At 36.7% G+C, this 21495-nt stretch overlaps 1 pseudogene; it reads left to right on the top strand.

Annotated features, from left to right (window-relative positions):
* The first annotated feature begins 9384 nt into the window (after nt 1-9384).
* LOC149558349 (filament-like plant protein 5) lies at nt 9385-12965 on the top strand (annotated as a pseudogene).
* The last annotated feature ends 8530 nt before the right edge of the window (nt 12966-21495 follow it).

The raw sequence follows: 21495 nt of genomic DNA on the forward strand, positions 1-21495 counted from the left end.
TTGAATCTAATTGCACTGGTGTCATGAAATGTGGCCCCACCAGGACGTGTGGTCGATGGTCGCTATATTGCCAATGTTAACTCCTGGGCAAGTCTCGATAGCGAGACAGCGCCAGTCGTAGATCCCTGCGGATTCGACGATCGTGATGACTCGTTATTCATGTTGAGACTACTAGGCCCACTGTACGTCATGCACTAACTCATACACATGGCACCTCCCTATTTGGTTCATCAAAACACTAGCTGGTAACCCAAGACCTGGTCTGTAGAGCGACCATGTGTCAACTAGGCACCATGTCCACAACTGCACCACACTATGGATGACACCTGGCAATCCTTGGTGAGACTTGGTCCTGTCGATCCATGTGGTGGATGGTTGCTATATCACCATGACAAAATTCGTGCATCTCCGCCATAGCGAGATGGCACCATTCGTCGATACTGCTTAGATCTGACAACCAAAAACTTGTAGGTCGTAACATTAAAATACTAATTCAAGACTAACTATTTTTGATAAGGTAAACAGGTTTTAAGGGGTCCTAAAACCCATAAGTTTAACAACAAGAAAGGCTGAAAATAAGCAAAAAAAAACCCAGCCAAAACATAAGCCTTACGGCTGAAAATAAGCCCAAAGGCCCAGCCCGAAACAACTGCCCACTAAAAAGGCCAGAGAACCAACCAAAAAAATAGAGACCAGACAAAAAGCCAAAGCCAGGAGAAACAAAAACCAAAGGACAGAGACCCAACCTAGCGGACTACTTCTCCATCTCGAGCATGGTCTGGGCAGCTTCGGCGCACTCTTGTTACTCTTCTGCCTTATGATCCTGGGCGTTCGTCAAATCCTGCTCCATAGTGCTATCCTTGGCTTTATCCATATCCAACCTATCTTTGTCTCTGTTTTGTTTATCATCTTCCTCCATCTGGTTCCTGTCTTTGAGATTTTCCAAGAGAGAGAGGATGTTGTCGTTGATCGAAGCGAGGAGGGAGATCATTTGACTTGCCAGGTTGTGATTGTAGTTCTCAATATTTTTTACTCTCCTCTCCATCAGAGTCTCCCAGCTGTTCCGGTCGCCTTGGCTTTCTGCACCTGTCTTGCTCTTGATTTTTTCCATTTTATCCATAATTGCATTGGATTTGAGCCGTCCTTCCCAAGATTTTATCTTGGTCGATAAGCAATTTTGCCTCCGCCGAAAAATCTTTTTCGGCATGCCAAGTTAGATTATTGGTGGCGTTAACCCCTTTATTAGCAAACCAATTAGCGACTGGGTTTGCCTCTCTATAAACATGAGTGACGTAGACCTTATCGAACTTTGTGAGAGTGGCGCAAGTCTCAGCAATTATGTTCGCAATCATCCATGAGGGAGGGGAAATACCATTAATGGTATTAATAATGTTTTTGGAGTCCCCCGCAAGCCAGAGTTTAGTAATCCTGGCTTCAAAAGCCAACTTGACCACCTTGCTCGCAGCTCTTGCTTCAGCCAGATGAATAGTCTAGATTCCCAGTGGGGAAGCAAAGGCATCTATTCCCTCCCCATAGCTATTTCTTATGATTCCACTGCAACCTGAAGGGCCTGGGTTACCCTTAGAAGCCCCATTGAAGTTGGCTTTTGACCAACCATCTGGGGGGAGAAGCTAGCTAGCATCCTGCCTTTTGAGGTTCCTGTCTTTTTCTTTAGCTATCTTTCTGTCCCCTTCTTCTTCTTCTTCCTCCTTCAACACTTGGAGATTTTCCTTTATATTCTTTGAGACCTTCCTGCCAAGGATTATAGCCAGCTCCTCTCTGTCTCTAAATATTCTATTATTCCTTTCCTTCCAAATTCCCCAGCAAAAATGGGGTAAAATCCAGTCCGAGTGATCCTGCCGACCAGCAATCATACAAAGACCTTTCCACTGATGGAAAAAATCCATGAGATTATCCAGTTTGCACCAGAGGGTTTCATTATCATGTGTGATGACATTCCACACCTCCCTGGCATAGTCACATAAGATGAAAATGTGATTTCCGGTCTCAGCCTAATTCTTACACAAGGGACATCTACTGGGCATAACATGTCCTCACTTCATGAGATTGTCATGAGTAAGGATTTTGTTCTGAAGAGCCAGCCAGTAAAAAATGTTGATCTTTGGAGTGAGACCCAGAATCCAAGCCTCCGCCCAAGGGGCCTTCTCTTATAAGCTCTAAAGAGAAATATAGCCTAAGGCAATAGAGTATCTTCCATTGGGATTATCCCTCCAGACCAGCTCATCCCCCAAATTGATAGGAATCATGGAATTGAGCATAAGCATTATAGGAGTCAAGTCCTCAGAGATGAGGGATAGGTCACTCCATTCCTGGCCATTCCAATAATCACAAACTTTGGACCCAATTTGATCAGTACAAGCTTGCATACATCTCTCAAAAATAGGGTTATTGATAAGTGGATCTTGGGAAAGCCATCTATTCGACCAGAACTGGATGTCCTTCCCATTTCCCAATTTCCATGATATCCTGGCCTTAGCCAGGTCCCTGGCTTTCATGATCCCATTCCAAATGTTCGATCCTTTTGGGATATCTTCATTAAAAAGGGTGAAAAGAAGAGTGGTTCTTCTAAGGTACTTGTTTACCAGGGTGTCCCTCCATTCACCGGTGCTACTGAAGATCCGCCATATTTGTTTAGCTAGGAGAGCCTTATTGAGGTGGGTGATCTTTCTAATGCCCAGACCTTCGTACCTCTTAGGGAGGCAAACCTTCTCCCAAGCAACAAGAGGGTATCTTTTCTTCCCTTCTTTACCATTCCAAAGGAAGTCTCTTTGGATTTTCTCCATTCTTTCAGCTATTTTCCCCAGAATTCCAAAGAGGCTCAGGGCGTAGATTGGCAGATTTTGAAGAGAAGATTTGACTAAGAGGCATTTCCCCGCTTGACTAAGAGAGACCCCTTTCCAACCAGCCATCCTCCTGTTGAATCTATCCAAAATACCATTCCAAAAAGACTCCGGGGGTGAGGATCCCAAAGGGAGACCAAGATAGGTAGAGGGGAAAGAGCCTACCCCACAACCCAGAATCCTGGCAATTTTTCTTTGTCTAAACTCAGAGGTGTTGATGAAAAAGTGCGACCTTTTGTTCCAATTAATCAGCTGACCCGTCCCACTAGAGTAAGTATCAAGAATCTTCTTTAGGGCTCTAGCCTCTTTGACAGAAGCTTCCCCCCCCAAGATAGTATCGTCAACAAATTGTTGATGAGTGAAGGGAACGCATTTAGAGGAGGGAAGGATCCCTTTGATACAAGCCTCACGCTTTCTACAATCTATAATCCTTCCTAAGCATTCAGCTAAAATGATGAACAAAATGGGCGAAAGGGGGTCTCCTTGTCTGAGGCCTCTGGAAGGTTTGAAAAAATTAGAAGGGACTCCATTAACTAGAATAGCCAAGGAGGAGGTGGACACCAATTGAGAGATAATTTTGCAAACTTTACTATCAAAGCCAAAAGTCGAGAGGACCTTCCCAAGGAGAGACCAGTCCACCCTGTCATAAGCTTTAGAAAGATCCAGTTTGAGAAACATACCTTCCCGTTTGGATGCCTCAAGAGAGTGGATGACTTCGTGCACCATCTGGACAGAATCCAAAATTTGTCTCCCTGGAACAAAACTCGATTGATGCTGCGAGATTATCATGGGCAAGATCTTGAGCATTCTTAAAGTGAGAACTTTAGAGATGATCTTGTAGAGTGAGTTGCACAGACTAATAGGTATAAAGTTGTCCAACGAGTCCGCCCCAGGGGATTTAGGAATGAGAACCACAAAAGTCAAGTTTAGCTCCTTAAGAATAGATTTGGCTCCAAAGAATTCTTGGACAGCCTGAACAACCTCTCCCATGATCACCGGCTAGAACCTTTGGAAGAAAAAAGTTGGAAAACCGTCCGAGCCTGGAGCCTTGTCAGCAGACAGAGAAAAGAGAGCCTCTCTAACTTCCGAAGCATTAGGAATAACACAGAGCTATTATTATGGATAGGTTGAATGAGCTGAGGAATACAGTGTAACAAATCCTCCTGGTCTAGATTGGAAAGCATTGGGTCCACAGAGAGAAGGCTAGAGAAAAAGGAAACAGCTTCTTCTGAGATGGCAGATTCTTCAGTTAACAGCTCCTGCCCCTTTCTGAGACCATAGATCCTGTTACTAGCACGGTGTTTGAGGGTGGTTAGGTGAAAAAACTTAGTGTTCCGATCTCCTTCCTTTAGCTAGGTGATCCTTGATCTTTGCCTCCAAAATTTTTCTTCCTTATTAATAATGTTATGAATTTCAGACAGGGTCTTGAGCTCCGAAACCCTGTTGGTCTCAGTGTAACCTTCCTTCTAAATGCAATCTTGGATAATAGTTAGATTATCAAATAACTCTTTCTTTTCATGGAAGATATGACCAAAATCAGACTTGTTCCAAATTTTAATCATCCTCTTCACATTGCTAAGTTTTCTGGTGACTCTGAACATGGCTGAGCCCTCCACCTCTATCCCCCACTATTTCTTGATATTATCCAGGAGGTCAGGGTGAGAGGTCCACATTTTCTCAAATCTGAAAGGATGGTATCTCCTGTGAACCAGAGGGGAAACTAAAAGAGAAATGGAAGAGTGGTCCGAACCAATTCTAGGAAGCAGCGATAGTCTACAGCTAAAGGATTGAAGCCAATCCGAAGATATAAGAGCTCTATCCAGCCTAACCTGAATGCAATCATGGCCTTTTCTCTTGTTTGACTAGGTAAAGGATCCACCCTTAAGCTCTACGTCCATAAGGGCCAGATTATTTATGAAGTTAGAAAGATCCTGTTTACTTTCCCAATCCGGGGGCATACGTCCCTTTTTCTCTTTATCTTCTAGCGGTGTGTTAAAGTCTCCCATGATTATACCTTTCTTAATGTCACAATCTTGCACCATATTACCAACTTTGGTCCAGAAGTTTTTTCTATCTCTCTTATTATTGGGGGCATAAATATTCACTAAAAACCAGGAATCATTGGTGTGCAAATGTTGAACTCTCCAGAAAAAAATGTTATCTTCATCATACTCAGCTACTATATTGAAATACTTATCATTGAAAAGTAACAGCAGTCCTCCAGATGCTCCTTCAGAGTTAGAGGCTATGCCCTTCATGCTATTGTTGAACTTAATATTTTCCATCCTTTCCTTCTTCATTTTAGTTTCCTGGATTAGAAACACATCAGGCCTTTGGTCCCTTATCATATTTCTAATAACTTCTTGCTTGTGGATTCCATTGAGTCCATGAATATTCCAAGATAAGATCTTCATGATTTAACTACTGAACATGCTTCCTAGATGGTGCGCTGCGTACCATCCTTAATTTTTCTTCTGGCTTCCTCTTTCTAATTTCATTCTTGTTTTTCCTTCCCACTAGGTTAGATTTGTGGCCGAGATCAGCCTTGGCCATGCTTCTAGTAGAAGGGGGAGATACCGAAGACGGGTCCCTGCTATTCTTCTTCTTTTTACTCCTGACTTCTGTCCAGGGATTCTCTTCTCCCTCTAGTCCTTTGTCCAGCCAAGCATCAATTCTCGCCAAATCTTCCATTGTTGATGCAGATAGCCTCTCTATGATTCTGTTTACTGTTGAAGGGGGGGGACAACACACCGAGTTAGGGTCCTAGGACATGGGTTCCCCCTCCTTTAGTTCTTCCGTGGAGTTCGGGACAAAGGATAGTTTCAAGTCATCCTCCTGAGAATTCAGAGGGGGAAGAGTCATATTTTCACCTATCTCCTCAGGTTTCTTCTCAGATTCCTTTGCATTGGGGAGAGGTGTTGAATCATCTTTCACTCCTTTCTCTTCTCCCCCTCCTATGTTTCCAGTCGCCCGAGGAAGCCCTGATTCCTCTTGGGGCACATTAGGAGCAGTATTTGTTTTTCCTTCTGCCTCTCCATTTGCCTTGACTTGCGATGCTTTTTTCCTCCATTCTTTTTTGGGATCTAGAGAATCTTTTATCCCCCCTTGTGGATGAGCCTTTCCCATGCTACTCTTCCCTTTGAAAAGTGGGCATGATCCAGCCTTGTGGCCAGCCTTCTTACAATGGACACAAGCAAAAGGCACACTTTCATTGTCAATCTTTTGAGATCTGTTTCCCAGACGAGATTGTAGTTCTAAAACTTGAGGCATGTCCTGGCCTTCGATGACTCCTACACAGATTCTTGCGTAGTTCAATCTTTTCTTAGCTGCTGTGATAGGGTCAATGGAGAGGAGCTCTCCAAAGGTCCTGGCTATGCCATCAAAGATATCCTCATGCCAATATTCCAAAGGAAGTTCTGGAAGTCTCAACCAAACTGGAACCTGAGATTGGAAATCATTGTTCAAATCCAAGTTGGATGTCCATTTTTGCAATATTAGGTTGGATCTTCCCAAAGACCAGTTCCCAGCACATAGTATACGGGAAAAATCTTTCGAGCAAGAGAACTCGAAAGACATGAAGCCTTTGGCCATAGCAGTCACTTCTACATGCCCTTTAAGGTCCCATTTTCTCCTGGTAAATGTCCTCACTACATCAATATCAGGTCTTGGCCCTACAAATTTTCCTACCGGAGTGTTCGCCATGCTTAGGATATTGTGGTCAATAATTTCCCTAGGGATTTCCAGAGCAAAAATACCTTTCTCCTTATCAGATTTGTCAATGACTTTTGGGAAAGACGATTTACCTGATGGTTTTATCCTAAATAGATTCGACCAGCGTGGGGGAATCTTCTCACCTGGATGGGGCATCATAACCCATGGGTCCCCATCCTTTGAGGCCTCCTCATCTTTCCCCTCCGTTTCCTGCCCTGCGCTTGTTGTATGCCTTGCTGCATGCCCTCCTGCAGACGTGCTCTCCTGTCTCCCACCTTTCTCCAGATTCAAAACAATGTGATTCGAATTGTAGTTCCCACCCACTCCATCCCTCTCTCTCACCGTTCCCATCTTGATTAATTCAAGACTAACTGTTGCACGAGCCGCGCTTTCAAAATTTAAATCCTTGGTAGCAAAACCAGAGGTAACAGGCAGTTGTGATTAGAATTCTTTGATTCTTTAAGTCCTTACACTTTTTGCAAGGACAATAACATTTATCAAGTTTTCTTTAGAAATGAGCCCACAATGCAGCCATTGTCTCATTATTTTGTTCTGGGTTCATATTGTCAGGCGTGGTCTTTCTTCACAGGAAAATATACCTGCAAATAAATTGGACATGTTGCAGTTAATGTTTATATCTACACATATGGAAATTGTTGATTAATGTTTTCAAATGTAACTAAAATGATCCTATAATTTCTAGAAGGCCTAGATGTTTGCAAAATGTGGATTTATAGACAATGTATCTGAGTTATTTGCAAAATGCCTCAAAGAGATGTCACAAGCATTCCTAGCCTGAAGAGCTATACCCTTGAGATCCAATTTGCAATCCAAATTTATAGTTGACACAATGTTTCTATGTATTTGTCCATTGAAGGCATGTGCATCTAGCGAGAAAGATACAATTAAATTTTGAAAGAAACACAAGGAAGGGTATCTTTGAAATTAGAGCATTCCATTGATTAATGCAGACAACAATATGGCCTTATTAAATTAAAAAACATTATCCTCTACATATGTACATAACATTTTACAATGTAAATTGACATAACATTATCCTCTAAGTGATAGTTTGCAAGTTATTAGTTAAGGCATTCATAGTGGTATCAGAGTTGTGATTCCGTCAACCAATGAATAATGCAGAAAAGTTTAAGATGTTTGACAAAACAAAATAGGGTGGATCTTTTTTAGAAGCTGATTGAAATACCAAGGAGCCAACATAAAATGATCAAACTATTTAAAATAATATTATGGCTTTGGAGTAATGCAAAATTCAAATCTAGTTAGAACATTGCAGAAAGAGGGAAGCTCATCTTCAAACAACAAACAAATTGTTAGTCCCACGCCGAAACCTAGCATACCCAGGTTCTCAAAAAAGGACGAAGAAAAAGCATAAGATAGCCATTAGCATGTGAGTTTTTGTATGCAGCTTACAAATCAGAACAAGCATAGGTAAATTTCTAAAATTGCTACAGATTAAATATGCTTCCTGCTTCTCGATAACCCTTCTGATATTCTTTTGTATTTCTACCTACAAAAACTAGGTATACACTTATGATATTCTTTTATATTGCTGCCTACAACAACTAGATATACAGTAGTAGAGGCAGACAACAGTGGGTTTCAGAAATCTCAGAATCTATGACAATGGCTGTGCTCAACCATTTTGGTTTGTATTTTCCCATTTAGAGAATGTTTATTTCTTTGCTTGAAATGGTTTATGTATGATTTTGAATCATTCAAATTTCCTCGGTTAAAAAGATGTTGAGTGAGTATGTAAATTGGCTTTACACCTGCATTCTACCACCATTTTTTATATGGAATCGCTGAGAATATGCAACTTCTTTGCAATCGCATCCATGATTCTTGACCTAACCCTAACATTTCTTAAGGAACAAATTATAGTACTTTCTAATGTTTTGTTTATGAAACCATCTTGTTCGTATCTACTTGCTAAACATGGTAATCTAGATGAAACTAAACATTGACAATTTGTGTTACTCCTCTATGTTACCGTATTACTTAATAAACCCATTTCCAACAAAAATGTCAAATGTATACTTGAAACCAACATATGCAAAATGAAATTTAACCCAAGTGAAATTGATTTTCATGGTTGTAAGCTGCATTCATCTAAAAGAATTGAACTCATTGCATTGCCAATTGTGAATATATCCTAAAAATATCCATTTGTGTCAACAAGAAAGTGTGTTGCAATGGCTTCAAACTTCAATCTATTTGTCTCTATTGAGGTCTTTTTGGGGAATTTTGTGACAAGAACATTTTTGTATCCATTTTGACTGATTTCTAAGGAAAAGAACAAGACATCACTTTCTAAAATGAATGCCTAAGCATTAAGGTATGAGCATTACAGTATGAGACAAATGTTCTAATTTTTGTGACATGTGTAGGCTATTCCAGAACAATGAAATATCAAGTCCACTTCCTGAAGAATTTCCGTAAGGCTCTACTCTTTATCCATATTTTTTTTTCCATTTGGGTTAATCTTATGCTAGGTTTTGTTTTAGTATTTAACCTGTATGCCCCATTTTCAGAGATTTTTTCCAAAACAATCTGACTGGGTCAGTACCCATGACTCATGTTTGAACCATCATGTATGAACAATCTTCCCTCTTATGCTATGTGGGAATTATGTTTCACATGTGAATGCATTTTTCATTAAAATATAACTGATATTTAGATTGAAGTGTTGATTCTGGGGTTTGGGTGTTTGGAATTTGCTAGTATCAAAGGAAATCCTTTTCTATTTGGAGGTATTGTGTAGAATTGTCTTGGGGAGTCTCCAGCAGCCATGGCTTTTACAGTGAATTCACTAGAAGGTAAGGTTATTTTTGCTTCTTCAATCTTTCCAATCTTTATTTGATTTCCTTAGCTAAATAGCTCTTTTATAGGTACGGTACCAGCTAGAGACTCTAGAAAACATAAAGTGGCAGTCTCATTCAATGTAAGTCTGGGCCTCTTATGCTTAATGGGTTTTGGAGTTTGGATTTTCTTGTGGTGGAGACAAAGACACAATCAACATGTTTTCTAGCTTGGGAAAGATCTTACAGGAGACAAATGCTCATGCCTTAACTTTGGTCCCAATGAATTTTCCTTCAACACTTTGAGGTTATCCTTTCCATAACAATCCACCATGCTAGACTAATCCTTCCCACAACCAAAATATTTTTGTTTAGGTTTCCCTTTACTTCTCTTGACAGTCTCAAAGCTTGACTGTGGCACTTGAGAATTTCTTGGGGTGGACTTTAGTTGTGAAATCCTCTGAATTAGTACTAATGAATCTGTATAGAGAAAATTCCCATATTTTCTCTGACTAATAAATATAGTGTAAACAAACTTTTACAAAATCAAATAATTTCTCTCCTAATGCAATAATGTTTGGATTTTCTCTTGGTAAACATGCTAAACAAAAAGTAGTGATAGAATCAAAATATTGAGCACTAATTTTAGGGTTTCTTCATCATGAACCCTCAAATATGATTTGATTTAAAAAAATATTGACACTCAATCAGGTAATTTAATAGGAGCTTAGGAGTTCAAGAGAGGAACAAGAACAAAAGCTTCATGAGGCTATGGTGAAAAAGACTAGAGAATGGGACAAATTAAAATCTAAGCTTGATTCTAGAATAGTAGAACTGGAGCAGCTATTAAATGAGGCAAAAGCAAGAAGTAATGCAACATCCACATCTCTTTAGGAAAATTCAAAAGCATTATCTGATTTGCAAGAAGCTAGAAACTAAGTTGAGTCTAAGGCTAAAGTTCTTGAAACTAAACTTGAGATGTTAGAAAGTGAGAATGTTGGCCTCAAATATAAACTTCATGCACTTAACAAAGAACTGGGTATAATAATTGATGCAAGGGATATTAGAAATAAATCTACCTAGGTTGCTAGCAAGCAACAAATAGAAATAGTTAAGAAACTTACCAAGTTAGAGGCTGAGTGTTAGAGGCTAAGAGGTCTACTTAAAAAATGATTACTAGGGCCTACTACACTGGCTCAAATGAAACTTGAAGTAGATACTACTAGAAGGGAGTCTGTGGATATCAAATTGAGGAAGTCACTTAGTAAGGGTGTTGGTTCACCACATTCTTCAATAGAGACATTAAATGATAGACACAAAGAACATTCTCAGAAAGCAACTGAATACCATCCAGGAAAAGTGTATACCATACAGGCAAAGTGTAGGCAATAGAAGAAGAGAACAAGATGCTAAAAGATGCTCTCTCAAAGCAAAATGTTGAGCTTAAGGCTTCTAGAGTTATGTGTGCTAGAATAGCTACCAAAATCTCCACTATTAAACAATAGTTGGAATCTTTGAGGTGAAGGCAAGGAAAACTTGCACTTGAGTTGCATTTGGAAGGATCAAGAAATGAAAACACAAGCAATCCAGCAAGCTTGTCTTCCATTTCTGAGGATAGGAATGATGGTGACCCTAGTGTAGATTCATGGGCTTCAGCACTGATTGCAGAGCTGGATCATATCAAAATAGAAAAGGTCATTGGCAAAGCTGAGAAGCTCAGTGATGTGTCCAAGGTAGATTTGATGGATGATTTCCTTGAGATGGAGAGATTGGCTTCCATGGATTCAACTAGATTGGATCAGGTAGAAGTAGGAAATTTAGATGAAATAACTGACAAGAATGTTTCAAGAAGTTTTGATATTTCATCTAATCAAGAAGATAGAGCTTTCTTAGAAGAAGCTCTTGCACAAAAACAATCAAAGTTTCAAACTATCAATCAAGAATGCTCCGAGTTATTAAAAAAAAATGAACCATTTACAAGAAAATCTAATTGTTCTGCAAGCTAGAAACACTTGGAATGGATCTACCCTAGTTAGTCTCAAAGAAAAGCATGATATGATCCTTTTTGTTGATGTTATGGGTGTAGACCTGCACAAAATACTAGATGAGGTCAAATATTCCATGGCAATAGATGCTGAAAGTACTAGAGATTCTCAGACACATATCTGGTCTTCTATGAAAGCTACCTTCACTTCTCATTCTGATACTGGGATTAGACTTAGTTCTACTGATGTAGAGTTTGCAACTGCTATTGTCAGCATCATTAATTTCTTACAATCTATAGCCCAAGACCCTGAAAAGACTAAAAAATTTAAATCATCAGATACTGATAAACTAGTTTTTAGAATTGAGGAGTTTTCTCAGTTAGTGGATTAGTTTTTGTAGTGCAAAGAAAACATTACAGAGTTAATTGTTGAACTGATATCTTTGTTATCTCAATTTAGGAAAATTTTTTCTCTTGGTTTTAGTGAAATCTTCCAAAATGAAGCCACATATTTTTGCAACCAATTGCCCAACTTGATGCAGTCTAGTTTTCTTCGTAATTCGATTGGTACAAATAATTTCACAAGACAAGAAAGTGCTCAGGATCTTTTAGGAGAAGAAAAGGCTAATAGCCTATGCTTTCAACTAGCTGGTGGTAATTTATACATAATTAGGAAGCTTAACAAAATTCAAGTAGAAAAAACATCTTTGGAATCTGAGTTAAAGGCCCAGGTAAGTAGAATTGGAGAGTTAGAAGAGGATCTTATGTGCTTCAAGAGTGATAATGCAAATCTAGAAATAGTATTGGCTACAACCAAAGAGGATCTTGGACACACACAATATCAGATTATTGAGTTAAAAGATGATCTCATACATCTCAAGAGTGAGGATGCTAATCTGGAAGGAGTCTTCACTATAACAAAAGAGAAGCTTGATCACACCTAGCATCAAGTTATAGAGTTGGAGGAACAACTTACGCATTTGAAGAGTGACAATGCTAATCTAAAAGGTAGTTCTAGCTACAACTAAAGAGAAACTTGAACACACAGAAAGTCAACTTACTAAATCAAAACAAATGCTGGCAAACTTGCAAATGCAACTTGAATCTGCTAAGGAATCAAAGCAGTTATTAGAGAATGAACTAGCAGCCATGATTTCACATAAATCAGATATTAAATCTCAATTCAAGGCAACAGAAACTAAGATGAAAGGGTTTTCTAAAAAAGTGGATGCTTTGGAGCTAGAGCTTCAGGAGGAGCGCATGTAATGCAAAGATGCCATTACCAAGTGTGAGGTTTTAGAGGAGCAGTTACAAAGGTTTTTGAAATGCTTTAATCTTATTTCAAATATACCAGATTGATGTATATTTTAATTTCCTAAGATATGTTGAGTTGTATCTAATTTTTTTATAACTTCTTCAGCATGCATGTATTTAGTTTCAGACCTAAGGTTTCTGAACTAATGTGAAGATATTTAATTGGATACCAAGAAGGAACAACTTTTTTAGTATTCCTAAAGTTTTGTATCAGAGGAATAAATTAGAAAGAGATTGGTATTAACCAACCTGCTTGGAACCCTTCATATTTAATCTATGTTCTTTTCTTATTTGCTAAATATACAAATCAAAAGTATGCATATATTACTAATTTGTGCTTGCTTTCTATTTATTCTCCATGCTAACCAATGTAAATTTAATGGTTGAAGTACACTGACATTTTCTATTTTATCATCACAATGAGATTTAAACTATAAGATTTAGCATTAAGATCTGCTTGGCATGAAGCCATGTTTTCCTATCTTGTTTATGTAGAAGCAGATTCCACGATAATAAATGTCCAAGAATGTATCATGTATAATTGACATGACTTAAATACAGGTAAGTCTACCAGATCTTCACAATCCATGTTAAATGCTGATTTGTTTCTAGGATAAATTGTGTGACAATTTTTAGCATCAACATTTTGGATCATACTACATGATCCATCATTAGGATACAAGAGAGTAATGTTGATAGATCATGTAGGATGATCCAAAACATTGATGCTAACAATTGTCACAAAATTGATCCAAGAAACAAATTAACTTTTGAGTATAGTTGCCTCAAAATGAGGTAGAACTATCCAAAAGGGACTATATAGACTAAGAAAAATATGGTAGTTTTGTGATATGGATATCTAATACAAACAACTTTCTCTCCTTTTAATATAGAGAGATAGATCTATAAGGGAAACCACATGCTTCAATTGAGCATGAAGGATTCCACACTTAAATTAACCTGAAGGATTTGGATGTTGGTGATATCATTTAGTTCATGGTTATCTTGGAGATTAAAAATTAAAAATCATTTATAGACTAGTGAAGAAATGAGCACGAATATGCATACTGATTTGAATAGAGACCTTTTTGGCTCACGAAGAGGTTCCTGATCCTTCATCCTTTCTTTCTGCTTAAGAATGTTTTTAGTTAGAGTAAATTAGATGTGCAAATGCATTTTTAATCATAGCTTTTTCCTATCACTTATTGTACCAAAATGTTTCCTTGGAATAGTATTTTTTGATGAGCCGCAAGAAAATTTGAGGTGCCATATAGCCATTACAAATCAAATTCTTAGGATACAATAAATTCATCCCATATTCATGGCTTAAAAAAGCATTTTTGAAATGAGTTGTATTAGAATATATGGTAATTCCTAAAATAACTACATTTGGAGAGTTTCTAAAAATGCAAGCAATTGCACATAAGTTGAAACCCTAGTAAAAGGAGAATAGAGAAATACCAATTTGGCACTAGCCGAGCAATGTCACAAATTTAGACCTCTTCTCCAATCTGTCGTTGTCTGCTTCTTGTGTCATTTGTAGCCAACAATGCAAGCATTATCAAAAAGGGCATTACAATGCATGACTCAACCAAACAAAATAGAAAGCAATGACTTGTGGCTTGCTACCTGGCTATGAACCAACTTACACTTCACCTAGGTGCTCACTCATGAAGTAAGCAGGTCTATGGCAAGCCCTTGCTAGTGGAAAAGCTCAAGGAATCCCAGAAGTCAACATAAATCGGTGCGTGAGGAAATGCATTACCTGTGAATGAATTAAATTTTTTCTTTTTAACCCGTGAATGAATGAAACTTTTTTTTTTTTATAACATTGAGTTGGTCGAAATTCAACTTAAGAATACATAGGTTTGTCAAAATTTTGACCAAATCGGCCACAAAATTTTTATTTTTGACCAACATGGGAATGAAAAGGAAAAAAAAGAAGGAATTATAGCTTTGTTCAAAAATTTTGGTAGAAAAACAAGTGCAAATGTACTAGTGGCATGTTCACATCAAGCACTTTCTCTGACAATTTGTGTGCACAATCATGGGGGAACCATTTATTGTCATTCACCCACCAAAATGCCATACATTCCAGCATGTGAAAACCATTTTCTATGCAATTGAAGTTTAAATAGCACCCATATAATAAAAGCCAATGTTGTTAATAATATGATAAAACTAGCACTAACAATATTTAGGAGGTGGTGCTAGAAAAATAATTAAATTTAAATTTCCAAGGGCAGGGATGGATGTGAATCTTTCACCAATTAGTATAAAAGAGAAATCAAGTCATTAAGAAAAGGAGCATCTATTCAAAATGAATATTATGTGACTTTGCACATAATTGTTAAAGCCATAGTGAACAAAACCCCTCCAAGGATATTTAGAGACTTAAAGATGAACAACCTTCCTCCTATCAAATTATTGGACAAAAACCTATAAATTGTCTAGGCATCAAGGACAAACATTCAAGTAAAAATAATTACAAATAGAGAAGACGATAATAGTAGAAAATCAAGATAAATTTATTTTCAGAATTGTGTCTAAGTGAGAAAATTGAATAATATAGAAAAATTCACAATTCTTTATTATGTTATATTTATAAATAAAAATACCAAGTATCATTTTTGAGTTATAATCCAAGAGATGCATATTAAAAAATGAATTGAGTTGTTTCATATCCAAATCTTGACAATATCATGGATGGCTTTTGAAAAGATTTCAAAGCTCAGTGGCCATGCTCTAAGCATTGTTGAGAAATGCAACCCCATTAGTTGCATATGTGAAACAAAGAGTTGAAGTTCAAGGTTAATTACCTTGCACCCATCCTATAGGTGCTCCAAAAATTAGCAAAGGAGATCTATTCTACCCAACTTCATTATGACTTCTACCTCCATGGATTCAAAATTTAAACTCATTTTTTGGGAGAATTTATTGCTCATTGAGATATTATTATAAATGAGCAGCCCTATGCCCATTTGTAATGGAGAATCCATTTCATGTAAATGAGCTATTGAGTCTCATATATATAACACTTTTTGACTCCTTATTAATCAACAAAGGAACCTAAGTGTATGTGTCTTGCATTATAGATGGTTGTTCTCAAAAGTCTAACTCTTAATTATGTCTATGAATGTCTAATGCGTATGTGTTTTATCATTGTTACTTTTTTGGATTGGTGATCTATGATTCATAAAGCTCTATTTCAGTTATAAGAGGATATATGTTGAGCATGAGACTCTTCATTTTTGTTATTTCCTCTATTTCTTTTTTCCTCCTTTCATTTACAATAAGGCTTATGCTAGAACAGGTGAATAATTGGCCTTGTAATCATGGATATTGACTCACAAACCTATCATGCATTTGCATGGCTTTCCATGATTGGTAGTTAAGTAGGATTTATTTATTCTAAACAAATATTTAGACCAACAAGTCAACCCTTGATCCATTGGGAACGACCTCATTGATCTTGGTTTACCACATATAATCTCAAAATCTAGAATATTAAAATGTAATTAAATGACACAACCACTGCACAATTGTTAGACTCTTGTATATGATGACACATAGAATAAGCCACTCCTTTTTCTGTCATCAAACCTATGTTAGTGAAATGGTTGCTCTGAAATAAATACACTGGTAGATGTTATTTCCATTTTACATGTATTTGCCATCAAAAGAAAGTTTGTGAAAATAATAATTGTTGAATGTATTCCAACACATGGCCTAGCAAAAATATGCAAGAAAAAAATGATGTCAATTTGCACTCTTGTTTCATTTGAATGAGAGAAGTGGTTGCTTCTAGCATGTATCTTGCATTGACAACAAGCAGTGGCAGGTCCCTGAGACACCAGCACATAACTGGTCCCACATACATGGCCTTTCCTACTAAGAAATTATGTTGTAGTTGTTGTGTGATCAGTGTTAATTTTTGAATGAAGATGATCCAACCATAATAGTGGGAACTCATATGTAGATTACTAGTTTACCATAAATTTCTGTACATAGGTGACATTATATAAGAAGTAAAATGCTCATCCAATTTTTGTGAGATATGAAAAATATGAAATATAAATCATTGTATATCAATAAATTACAAGGGCAAACAAATATAGAAACTCTTGTCACTTGTATTCAAGCAGAGTCCTTCAAACTTTTAGACATAATCTTCCCTCAATTGTTTTGTTGATTAGGAAAGCATCTGGATGCAACTATGTGAGAGTAATATATATTGACAGTTTGGTCATACTATATGATGTAAACTACTCAAACACTTGCCTAGACACATTCACAATTCCTCTAGATTTGACATTATTTTGTGTCAATAGGTGGAAATTTCTTTTCAATATATAAAAACATAGAAATGTAGATGAAACATGCATGAAACATTACCATTCAGAAGTACTAACTGAAAGAAGCAGATTCAACTAATAGAATTAGATAAGTAGTCTCGTTTAGGCAAGAGATGTTTTCCATTTCCTCTACTTGGCAGGAAAAAGATGCCTCAAATCATTGATGACAAACATGCAGTGTTTAGATGGTTGTTTGTAGATGATAATAGAATGCATTGAAAGAATTTGTACATGTTGCCTTATCTATTGAAAAGAGAATGTACATGTCTACTTCAAGAGGCCAATTTAGACCATTTACTTCAAAGCATTATTTATATACAACTAACTGCTTTTTCTCTTGTTGATTTCATGCACAATTGAATATTTTCTAACTTTGTAGGCAATAGAACTTTTAACCACAAAAAAATGATTTTTCAATTTAAGGCTATAAACTAGTTTACATCAATGTTGCTTGCTTATAATGCATATTTTAGTCAAAGCATGTGCACCAGACTTTCATTCAAAACTTTAAATCACTTGATATGTAGATCTTGATTGTAATTCATTATATCCTAATTACAATCATTTTGGCTACTGCACAGGTCCATGCAGAAGTAGATGCTTTTTCTTGTTTTGTAGAGTTGCTGAGTAATTTTTTTGACCATTTTTCCTAGAAACTAGACAATACTACTATAGGAATCCATTCTACAATGGTACTAATGAAAGAACTTTTGAAGATACATGATGAAGAGTTGTGGCGCCATCTTGATGCTACAACCAAGGTATGGATCTAACAAATCAGAAGAAAACTAAGCAAAATTTAACTAGTTAACATGAAAGTGGGCCTTAATGTGCTCAAAAGTATACAAATGTAAGGTGAAAATACAAGTTTAAAAGAAATATGAGGGGCTTTCAAACAACAATTATATGATAGAAGAAAGTTATGCAGTAACTAGGATAGCTAAAAATTCAACAAACATTTTTGCCTAAATAGAGAGGTCAAACAGATTCAAAACAATAGAGTGTGATTTGTCACAAAAACTAATCTTCTGCTTGATTTTTACCATTACAACACAATAATTTTTTGTCATAGGAAAATGAGTCTTATTTTGATTCACATTACATTTTTGTGTTGTTTTCATTGTATTTGTTGTTTAAATTCAATTTATAGAGACTGTCCATAATTGTCCCAGATCACCATAGACTAGGACTTGTACAGATCTGCATCCTTCATGTCCGACCAGTCATATGAGAGAGGCTAAAGGTGGGGTGTTATCCTAGTGGGTAGTAAGAAACCTCTCCTAACTCACAAGTGAATGAGAGCTCTATTGACAATCATAGAATTTTTAATGTTGTACAATAATTTGTCTTTGGATGCAAGTTAATGTGTCTTGAAGAGAGTGATCTTTTATCCCATGGTCGAAACCTAACCTCTCATCTATGTTAAGATATACTTTAGATGGGAAATCATTATATGTTTATCAAATACTACTTTATGGAAAAGATATAATGGAGTGTGCTTCTTCTTGCTTGTATTGTGCAGGTTAACCCTCAGTTTTATGCATTCAAGTGGATAAATTTTTTTGATAAAATGTCAATCTATAAATCAAAACTTCAACTCACCTTTGTAACACTAGGAAGGAGACTCTTCAACGTTTCCAGGTGTGAATTAATCCTTTCACATCGCCTTCTTTCAGCTTCACTATGACTCTTTGATGCTGCAAGAGCTTTCGCTTCTAAAATCTCTTTCAATGTCAACTTTGAAGCATTCACAAGTTCTCCTCTGCTACAAGCAAGCACCAAAGAACCCAAGATGTCAAACCCTATTTGTGCTGAAGCTATAAAACCCTTTTGGCATGTACTCCTAGCCACAAAATGCAGTGTAGGAAATGATTAAGTGCATGAGCTATCTTCCGATTGCGTAACAACAAAATTAGGGCAGCAAATAGTGATTTTTCTTATTTTGACATAGTGTAAGCTCTTGTTGGTCAAAATTTTGACCAACACGGGCTTGTATTTAAAAATATATATATTTTACCTTGCACATTTCGACCAATTTGACCCCATTTTATTAGATGGTCAAAAAATTTGGTCTAAAAATGGGGTCAAATGTACTAGTGCACCCTAGACTCTGTTGTTCTTTTATTTTGTTCATTCAAGAAGAGAAACTAAAGATGAGGAATTTAGATTCTCCCTCGTCACTACCTTTGTAAAAATATCTATTGGATTGTCATCTATATGTATCTTGTTCAGCTTTAACTATCCATCATACAAAACTAACCAAATGAAATGGTACCACAACTAAAGGTGTTTTGTCTTTGAATGTAGAGCTGAATTCTTTGCAAGATGAATGGCACTTTGACTATTTGTAAACAAATAATTAACCTTCTAAGGGTGTCCTAATTATTCCAAGAAGAACTAAAGCACTATCATTTCCTTGGTTTCCTCTATAGTAGCACCATACTATGCATCTATAGTGGATAAAGCATTAACCTTCTATAATCAAGAAACTTAGCTCATTGTTGCCCCACTAATAGTAAATACATAACCTATTGTACTCCACCTAGTATCAATATTCGCTGCTGAATTTGAGTCGACATAGCTCTATAAATCAGTAGTAGAGCCCCCAAAGTATAAACACTTACTAGATGTCCCTCTCAGATATTTATGAATCCATTTTACTGCATTCCAATGCTCAATTCATGGATGACTCATATACCTGCTAACAACTCCCACTGAATGTGTAATATCTAGCCTAGTACATACCATAGCATACATCAAGCTTCCTATAGCTAAAGCATAAGGTACCTTAGACATCTTAGACTCCTCTTCTTGTGTCTTGGGACACATCTCCTTAGTCAACTACAAATGACCAGGTAAAGGTGTGCTGATAGCTTTAGCATTCACCATAGAGAAACATTGCAACACCTTCGCAATATAATCAGCCTGAGATAAAGTCAATTGTCTATTCTTTCTATCTCTACAAATCTTCATACCAAGGATTTATTTTGCTTCCCCCAAATCCTTCATAGAAAATGCATGTGCTAACTGGCATTTTAGCCCCTTAATGTGATCCATGTTAGACCCAGATACAAGCATATCATCAACATATAAAAATAAAATAATGAAGCTACTATCATCCAACCTCTTAAAATAAAAATGATTATCTAAATGACACCTACTATATCTATGCTCATGCATAAAACTGTCAAATTTTAGATACCATTGCCAAGTTTCTTGCTTCAAGCCATATAAACTTTTCTTCAATCTACATACTAAGTTCTCCTTACCTTTGACCTTAAATCCCTATAGATGAGCCATATATATCTCTTCATCCAAATAACCATAAAGGAAGGTTGTTTTAACATCAAGCTGCTCCAAATGAAAATCTTTAGTAGCCACAATACTTAAAACCATGCAAATAGAAGTCATCTTAACAACAGGAGATAATATCTCATCAAAATCAATACCTTTTTTCTATGCAAATCCTTTTACCACTAACCTAGATTTAAATATTTTCTTACCACCATCCTCTTCTTTCAACTTGCAAACCCACTTATTCTGTAAATCCCTTTTACCTATAGGCAACTTGCATAAAACCCATGTCTTATTTTTCAGCAAAGAGTCCATTTCTTCTTTCATTGCAAACTCCCACTAAATCTTTGTATCCACCTGGATAGCTTCATCATAACATTTAGGTTCACCAATATCAGTAATTAAAATAGAATACAAGGAAGGAGAAAATCTTTCTGAAGGTCTACTTAGTCTTTTTGAACATCTAACATTAATTGGGGTGTGTGGTATTTATTGTTGCGGTTGTTACAGATCATGAGGAATTGTTGGAACATCAATTTTTTGAGTATCATCCAACACTACATAATCATCTTCTTTCTTCTCATGTTGCTGCAAGAGATCTTTGTACAACACTTTCTCATTGAATATGACATCCTTGCTTCTTATAATTTTATGATTTTTAAAATCCCAAAGCCTACAAAAAAATTCATTAATGCCATATCAAACAAATAAACATTTCTTTAACTTAGATTCCATCTTGGTTCTATTTTCAGAATCTATATGAGCAAATGCTTCACAACTGAAGATTTTGAGAAAAGAATAACTCACCTTTTTACCAATCCATGCTTCCTCTAGAATACCACAACCCAAAGGAGTAGAGGGACCTCTATTAGTCAAATATATATCAATATTAACAGCCTCTACCCACGTGTTTAAGGGAAACCCTACATGCATCCCCTGCTTCTTGCATGCTCAATTATAGTCTTGTTCATGTGTTCAGCTACTCCATTTTCCTGTGGAGTCCTTGGAATAGTTTTATATCTATAAATACCATTAGCAGAGAAATAATATTAAAATTCATGATTGCAATATCACCACCATTATCAGATCTGAGACATTTTAATTTCTTTCTAGACTCATTTTCAACCAAGCAATTCCATTTCTTAAAAGTTTGA

The sequence above is a fragment of the Cupressus sempervirens genome, chromosome 5, assembly GCF_028749045.1.
Source record: "Cupressus sempervirens isolate cs-2001-9-10 chromosome 5, ASM2874904v1, whole genome shotgun sequence".
NCBI lineage: Eukaryota > Viridiplantae > Streptophyta > Pinopsida > Cupressales > Cupressaceae > Cupressus > Cupressus sempervirens.